We start from the raw sequence: 6,149 nt of genomic DNA, 5'->3' as shown, positions 1-6,149 counted from the left end.
TAGAATAAAGTCTATTTGGTCGGGATGTGCTTTTTAGAATATAATGCTTGATTCAGTGTGTTAATATTTAGGAATTATGTATCCAATATTCATAAGTGAGAAAAGCCTGGTGTTCCCTTTCTTTTTTTTTTTTTTTCAGATGAGAAAATAGTATTTTAATAGTAACGGGAACACACAGCACCTCCTGGGCTGGAGGGTCCAGACAAGAACACTCACTAAGCACAAGCCTCCCAGGTACCAAAGCTGCTTCCCTCAGCTCTGTTGTGACAAAGGTCAGACACACCTCAGGTCCCCCTCGAGGAGGTCCCCCCAATCCCTAGCTCCTTACACAATGAAGGTCACATGGACACTGCAGGTTTATCATAAGTTGCCAACAGCACTTTATTTTTTCTTTTCAACATCCTGTTCTGCGGCTTCCTTGGCCCTTTTTGTCTGGATGCCAAAGAGCCGGCGTTGGCGCGGGCCATGCGGAGACTGGCAAATGCCTTAAAGTTCTTCTCCTCCTCTGTGATGACTCTGGCTTTCTCCTTCTTATAGACGTTCCGTATGGGCATAACAGGTCCGGTCAGCTGAGTGGCCAGTTTGAGCTCTTCAGCAGAGCTGTCTCCCTTCCTGGGGGCCGAGGGCTTCCTGGGGAACAGGATAAGCTTGGAGTGGTACTCCTTGAGCTGCTGCACATTGGCCTGCAGGGACTTCCGTGCACTTGTTCCGGTGCCTCGGGTCCACCGAGATCCCAATGATCCGGGCCACCTTCTTGTGGATGCCTGCCACCCTAAGCTTCTCCAGGCTGAAGCTCCCTGCCGGCGCGAACCTTCGCGTGGTACCTGATCATCGGGCATCTTACCACTGGCCAGAGAGGACCGGACGCGGGGCGCCGGGCGATGCGGCACACCTTGGCCTGCTGGGCCTTGCATCTACGGATCTTGCGAGCCGGCTGGTTGAACCACGTGGCCACACGCCACTGCCAGTCCGTGTGGAAATGGGGCTTCAGGATCACGCCATTCCAGCTGGGCGCCTGGCTGCGGCCAAAAGGCCTCCTCCGAGGGCTCATGGCCGGGAAAGCCCCTTTCTTTCTTGTCTTGTTAGATGTCCTGGTGGAGTGGAAACAGGATGCAGGTAGGGAGGAAAGGACAGCGGGCAAGTGAGAGAAAAGCGGGTGGAGGGGGTGCTCCCTGGAAGGCACAGGAGAGAGATGCACAGAAAGCTGCAGAGAGTTCTAAAGCGGAATTTAAAGAATGGAGCCCTTCTCGGTGGAGTCAAGTCTCACATTTTGCCCAGGGGTGACTTGCTGAAGAAAAGCTGTAAGTCATGGGGTTTGGAAAGGTCAAGAAACTGTGAGGCAAGGATCTGGACAGACTGCCCACTTGGCTGTCGAAATCTCCCCAAGTGGAGGCCAAGAAACTGGCAGAGTCAGAGCCCAGGCCAGTGGGGTCATGACCTGGAAGCTAGTGAGATTGCAACAGCGGGGAGGGGCAGGGGGCCTGGCTTGCTGAGAAGACCCCCAAGGGGAAGGTGACTTCTTTTTCTTTCTAAAAAGGGTGAAATGGCTCAACACACACCATGCTGGAGGAGTACTGTCCTGTCCTTTCCTGGGCTCAGGTGGGGAGGTGAGGGAGGGGTGCTGACAGCCTGCTCTGTGAGACCAGGCATCAGAGCAGGCAGAGGTCAGAACTGTTGCCAAGGGAGGGGTGACATTTCTAATCTCAACGTGAGGATCGATTCAGTTCAATGAGTTAATAGACTTGCCTGGCACAAAGAAAGCCCAACAGAACCACTGTTCTTATTATTGTTTGTACTAAGTAATTAAACATCTTCAAGTAGATGCTAAAAGGCTTTTGCAGATAGTGCCCACAAAACGTGATTGACATGTTCTACTTATAGGCAGAACTGGGTATTTTTCCCTACCGCTACTCCATCCTCCATTTCCCTTTCTCGTTTCCAGATCCTTCTGGCAGCCGTCAACATCAGCCGGTCCCTAGACTCAAATCCCAGCAGCTCGATGGCAAGTTCCATGGACCTGGGCAATCTTGGGTCTCATCTGGAAAATGGGCAATGATGCCCCCTGAAGTTGGGACAGGGCACCAGTGCTACAACCACAGGCCACTGAATCTTGCCCTGCTCTGAGCCCAGGAACACCTAGCACTGCAGGTTTGGTGGTTGCTCAGAGGCTGAGCAGATCCCCAGGCAGAAAGGGGAAGAGAGAGGGCCCGGATTCCTGCAGTGCAGATGGAGGAAAGGTGGGGGGGGGGGGGTGGGGTGGGCAGGTATCAAGAGCAGGTTTTCTAGTCCAGACAGGTGCTAATCCATCAGGCCTAGGATCCAGGAATGGGATCCAGACGCAGGGAACTCTGTAGCAGGGGAGCACAGAGAGGCAGGGAAGGTAGAGGCCCTTGGCTTGTGGTTCAGTGGGTGGTCTCTGCAGTTCTCCATTTAAGCTGGGAACCAAGAGACGGGCCGCCACCACACGCCTCCACCCCGCCCATTTCTGACCACGCTCCTCGTCCCAAAGGCCCCTCCTGGACTCTGCATGGTCACAGGCCTTTCCCAGGGTTATGGCTAGGGACACCTCTCCCCTGGGTAGGACCCTCACTCCTCAAGGGACAGGACATGCCGGAAACACCAGGATGAACTTGGAGGCTTGTCTTTCTTGCAGAGCTGGGAGGGAGAAGAAAGGCGGTAGTGAGGATGAGACCCCCCCTCAGCAGGATGAGCTTCTCCCCAGGAGAGAGCTTCCATCCCGGGCTCTGGCTGCTGAGTAATAGTGATGGTGATATTAATACTCATTCAGTATCTACCGCGTGCCTGAATCAGAGCCACACTTGACAGATGAGGAAACCGAAACTCAGAGAGTCTGATTTACCTAAAGCACCAGAGCTGGTCAGGTCAGAGCAGGATTTGGATCCCATCTATGGAGCCCGGGGCCTGAGCTTCAGTCCCCTCCATGTGCAGAGCGTGAGTGTTTGGAGAGGTGGGGCGAGCTCAGCCATCGACCAGGAGTGTGGTCAGGTGGGGGTTACTGAAACTTTCTGGGCCCCAGGTGTCTCTGCTGGAAAATGGGTAGAACATTACCTCCCACAGAGAGGTGTGAAGAAGAACAAATCAAAAAATGCAGTTGTAACAGAGCCAGCTGGGGTCTCCCCAGCCCCGGAGGTCTCCAAGAATCAGCGAGAGACCCCACAGCAGGCTCTAAGGAGTCCAGGGCCCTCCCCAGGATGTCTGCAGATCACCCAGTGGGGTGAGACTGGGAGCACCTAGGTTCAGGGCCCCTCAGCCTCTGAGTTTCTGTGTGTGGCACCCTGTGACAGCCCAGGCAATCTGTCCCTTCCTCTCCATCAAAAGCCAGATCTCCCACACCCAGAGCCAGAGGTCTTCACGGTGCAATGGACTGGGAGGACAGAGAAGCAAAGAACTCCTAAATGCACACTGCACCCTCCAGCTCTTCAAATGCTCTTCAGTCACAAGACTTCCCGTCTGCCTCTCCCTGCAGGGCCCCAGAGTCCCAGGGTCAGCTTCTCCCGGGCTCTGCCCCTCTGTTCCGTCCCCCCACCTTCCCCTCCCTATGTGCCCTCTCAGGTTTTCTTCCTCTGTCAGGCAGCCCAACTTCCCCATCCCCTCCTGCCTGACTCCTTCTAGACCATTCTCTGCACATCCAAGTCAGCCAGGTGCTCACAGAGCAAAATGCCCTTCATCTAGTATAGCTACCTTTCTTAGACAGCAGCCTAGATCACCTAAGCCAGGGACGGCCCACAGGTGAAGGGGTTTGCCTTTCCCATCACCAACATCCTTCCCTGTTGGTGACCCACCCTTCAGGGGTGTTTGTTCCAGTTGGTGTATTATTGCATTGTTCTCTGTTAAGACCACTTGGAAATAAGATGAGCTGGTGCTAGTGGTAAAGAACTTGCCTGCCAATGCTGGAGACAGAAGAGACATGGGTTCAGTCCCTGGGTCGGGAAGATCCCCTGGAGGAGGGCATGGTGACCCACTCCAGTATTCTTGCCTGGAGAATCCCATGGACAGAGGAACATGGAGGGCTACAGTCCATAAAGTCGCAAAGAGTCGGACACAACTTAAGCGACTTGGCACACAGCACAGAGTTAAGGGCTCTATGGAAACGTGGGGAGGTGAGTAACTATCGAGAAAACAGGATGACCACTGAGTTCAACCCCTTACTGTGTCGCCTCAGGAAGATCTTACCTCAAGACTTTCCATTCACCTGTGACAGGAGAAGGGGGTAGGGCAGGACAAGGTGGCCCGGGAGGGCGTTTTGGCTGCTCCCTGCTTCCTGGAGAAGCCCTGGGAGGCCGGACACCCTCTTGATCCTCAGCCCAGGCCCCGGGCTAACCTCCGTGGCACGTGCAGCTGGCAGCCCCTGCCCCCGATCGCCAGGCCAAGGAGGCAGCCCTCTGCAAGGAGGAGCTGCAGGCAGAGGAGCTGGACGCTCCTTAGATGGAGGGCTGTGGCTAGAGCTGCGGTTTGCGCTGCGCACGAGGAAGGCCAGGCAGGGAGAAGTGGGTCCTGCTTCCTGACTCAACCACCGACTGTTACTTTGAACAACAAGCTTCCTCTCTCTGACTCTTAATTTCTCATCTGATAAGGAGCGCCTGGCTTCTCAGGAGGGCCCGACCCTGCCAGCACAGATCCCGAGGCCCTAGGCCCGTGGAGCCCTTGCAGGAGGCCACCCTTGCGGGCTGAGATTGGGGAACACCCCAGCTATAAGAAGAGCTGCCTGTGGAGGCAGGAGAGACACAAGAAAGGAAACTCTAAAGACTTAGCCGGCCTCCAGACTCCACCCTAACATACAGAAATCAACACAGAAAAGGAAGCGGCGTGTTACAGCCCCAGGAGCCTAAAGCTCTAAGCAAGGGAAACGTTGCCTCAGCACCCTGATCCCTCAGTACTCACTTGACCTACTTTGTGCCAGGCAAGGCCCTACCACCAATCCCGGTCACATCACCCTGACCACATCCTCGCCAGCTTCCTCATGGTGCTTCCATCAGACCCAACCACCACCAGGACCCCTCTGCCAAGGACTCCATGTCAGACCACCAGGACACCTGATTTTGCCCTGTCAACCTTGGGTTTGAGTGAATGAAGGGATGTTTTCCACAATGATTAGCTACTGGGTGCCAGGCTCCGAGTTATGCCCCAAGTGTGGTGGGCATCATGATGGCCCAGCTGGGTCCCCTTTGGTGAGGACTTGTTGCCCAGGTTCCCAAGGGGGCTGGCCAGCCATTTGGCCCTTCAGGCATGGCCTCAGCTCCAGGGATCCGCCTCTCCCAAGAGCTGATGTTTCCCAGGGCTGCACAGATTCATGCCAGATGCATTCGAGAGCATAAAGGTCCCCTCGGAATGACTCTGGAGAGCAGCTCTGGTTCCAGGACCCCCACAGGGCTGGCTGAGGCTGTCACTGCGCAGCCCTGCTCGGCTTCCCTCTGCCCAGTCCTGCTTGCTTGCCCCCTTGACCCCTTGGGGTTAATCCCAAGGCCCCTCCCTAAGAAACGTCCTGCTTGCTGACTGCGTCAGAGCCTGCTTCCAGGGAACCCGCCCAGTGACGCCGAGGAGAGATGTGACCCTTGCTCTAAAGAGAGCTCCGTCTAGTCGGGAATAGAAACAACAACAGCAGTAACAGTGACCACACAGAGCTTCCTATGGGCCAGGCACCGTGCTGTGCATTTTACCTCTACCGTCTCTGTAATAGCCAGGCCTCTCTCGGTTGAACGACACACAAATTCAGCTGAAGCAGCTTTACGCAAAACAGGGAATGTATTGGCTCGCATGACTGAAAAGTCCGGTAAACCTCTTGCTTCAGCCCCTGTTGGATGCGAGTGTGGTGCTGGCGCCAAGAGTGTGCGTTTGTGGCCCCGTTTCTAGTGTTGGCTTCGGTCTCAGGCTCAGTCTCTCCTCTGGGCCTGTATTAGTTTCCTGTGGCTGCTGTAACAAATCACCACAAACTTGGGTGGCTTAACACACGGAAATTTATTCTCCCACAGCTGTGGAGGCCAGAAGTCTGAAGCCACAGTGTTGGCGAGGTCTGTCCCTCCTGGAGGTGCTGAGAGGAAAACTGGCCCAGGCCTCTCTTCCAGCCGCGGGTGGCTACTGGCACGGCTTGGTGCTCCTTGGCTTGTAGCTGCATCACTCACATTGCTGTC

The 6,149-nt window shown here is 55.2% G+C and overlaps 1 pseudogene; it reads right to left on the bottom strand.

The window, feature by feature from the left end:
- Positions 1-356: 356 nt before the first annotated feature.
- On the bottom strand, positions 357-1,330 carry LOC133065486 (large ribosomal subunit protein eL13-like; annotated as a pseudogene).
- Positions 1,331-6,149: the final 4,819 nt, after the last annotated feature.

This window comes from Dama dama, chromosome 11 (assembly GCF_033118175.1).
Source record: "Dama dama isolate Ldn47 chromosome 11, ASM3311817v1, whole genome shotgun sequence".
Taxonomy (NCBI): domain Eukaryota; kingdom Metazoa; phylum Chordata; class Mammalia; order Artiodactyla; family Cervidae; genus Dama; species Dama dama.
This window is presented reverse-complemented; position numbering and strand designations above follow the sequence as displayed.